This window comes from Galeopterus variegatus, unplaced genomic scaffold, assembly GCF_000696425.1.
Source record: "Galeopterus variegatus unplaced genomic scaffold, G_variegatus-3.0.2 Scaffold1822, whole genome shotgun sequence".
Taxonomy (NCBI): domain Eukaryota; kingdom Metazoa; phylum Chordata; class Mammalia; order Dermoptera; family Cynocephalidae; genus Galeopterus; species Galeopterus variegatus.
Window position 1 is genome coordinate 260,999 of NW_007727933.1, and position 2,558 is coordinate 263,556.

Here is a 2,558-nt window from a genome sequence, read left to right on the forward strand (position 1 = left end):
CAGCCTTGAATAAAAGGAAACCTCTTCTTCTGAATCTAGAAAGAGGTCAGCGGACTTTTGAATACAGTACGTTTGAAGGGAGAGGGAGACTTTCCACACAATGTTATTTTGTCTGTGAAGTAGGAAGTGAGGTCATCTAAAAGAATTCCTCAAGCACCTTAAGGACCACCTGGCAAATGCCTACTATTCTTCCAAGCCCAACTCAAAAGGCATCATTGGCTTTCCCTGATAGTCATCTCTTGCTCCAAAATGTCACCCAGTCATTCTTCTATTATAAAAATTATTATGTTTTATTATTTACGTATTTGCCTTCTCTGCTAGACATGTGCTCTCCCAGGAAGTGGCCCAGCCAAATTCAGTTTAGCAGGTACTTAAAATATTTGTGTGAAATGAAACACTGATTTTTTTTATTATTATTTAGAAATTGTATCTGCCTATAGACTTTGCAGTTGCCCCTTTCAAGTTATTTTTCCTTATTTATCCAAATTCTCTCCACTGTAAAAAGTACTGTGAGTGACAAAGCTGGTAAAGGTAGAGCTGCTTAGTAATCCTAAAAACTACAGTTAAAGTATAAGGAATTAAGAATAAAAACAGGCTATCTTAAGGCCAGGGATAAATTCTGTAGGTCTCCTGCACCCAGATTTCTAGCAGAGGTGACAGTGTAGGGATACAAGGAAGAGGAAGGCCTTCTGACAATTCCTCCACACATAGATGCCCGAAGTTCTAAATCCCAAAATTTAAAATCTTACTTTAAACATACATTCATATACCACTCCTAACCACATATTTGGAAGAACATAAGCCAATGTTATCTCTTGATGATGATTTTTATGGTGGTTTTGTTTTCATTTTGCCTTTCTGCATTTTCAGCAATGCAAATAGACTATTCATGCAGAAAAAATTTAAAAGTGCCATCTCTTTAAAACTATGCAAGATATAGTACACTTAGGATTCATAGAGGTGGAACATGATATATGGCTTACAAATAAATAAATAAATATCTCTATGACTGTTCTCCTATACCATTAATTCTCATAGTAAAGTGAAACCATTCATATTTCCAAATAAGACAACTCAGACAAGTACACAAGGTGAAGTGGCAATTGAAAAATATACTGAAATCAGCGTCCGCTTGTGAAAACCAATGCCTTTCCCCTCATACGCACACTCTTAAACAGACAAAGTACTATGCCCCAAATAGGAATTGAAAAAATTCTGGTCAAATGAATTAATAAAGTTTTAAGACTGTTTCCATTAGCACAGTGATCGCAGAAAGAGATTGCAGAGTGGTGGAGGGAAGACGGACTTTGAGGTTGCATGAGCCTGGGTCTTAATCACAGCCAACTGTGACAAGGGCTAGTAAGTCAATTTCTCTGGACCTTGGTTTCTTCATCTGAAAAACAGATAATAATATCTAAAAATTGCTGTAGAAATTAAAATCAACAAACACAAAGGGCTAATCTTGTCACATAATAGGTGGTCAAAACAAAAGCAGCAATTATTACTTTCTGGAGAAAGGTATTTTTATATCATGTAGTTTTTAAAAAGAAGTGTGCAGAGTTGTACTTAAGCTCCGTTTTCAAAACAGTGGTGAGGTCCTACTGACAGTACAAATAAAAGATCTGAGGTTATGGCTAAGCTTTTCAGATGGTGGCAGTCTTACTTAATCAAGCACAGTACTTTATAAGTTTTCTAAAATACGTTATTCACTTCCACACATTCTTAGCAAAATTTGCTAGATAACCATTACTCTTTATTTTGGACACCTCAACATCAGCATTATGTACACAAGCCAGTGATACCTTCCATACTTATTATATAGGGCTGCCTTTCTCTAACTGGTGTCACAAAAATTAAACATAAACATCTTTCTCAAACATTGATTTAACACAATGCTAAGTAAATTAAAATGTTTTCGATATATTTTTAAAAACAATATACGATTCATTCACCCAATATTTATTGCGTACCGACTTTGTGCTGGATATTGATCTAGGCCCCTGGAAATGAAGCATTAGGAAAATTAGAAGGAAAAAACAAAACAAAACAAAAGACCTAGTGCCAAGTGGAATGGAAAAAAACCCACCACCACAAAGAAGGGGGTTGCAATTTTCTACAGGGTAGTCAGAGTGACCCTTAATAAGAAGGTGCCATTTGATTACAAATTTGAACAAATGAGAAAGCCAGCTGGTGGGGTGTCTGCAGGAAAAGTTTCTGGGCAAAAGGAATTGTAAACGTGGGCCGGCCCGGTGGCGCACTGGATAGTGCGCCGCTTGGGAAGCGCGGCGGCGCTCCCGTCCAAGGGTTCGGATCCCACATACAGACCGGCTCCCGCTCACTGGCTGAGCGAGGCGCGGGAGCAACACCGAGGCTTGCGATCCCGTTGCCGGTCCCCGGTCCGGTACGGGAGCAACACTGAGGGTTGCGATCCGTTGCCGGACACGGAAAAAAGACAAAAGACAAAAAAAAAAAAAAAAAAAAAAAAGAATTGAAAACGCAAAGGGGGGAAGGGGACCCATTGGAAAACAGCAAGGGGAGGGGGACACTGGAGAGGGGGG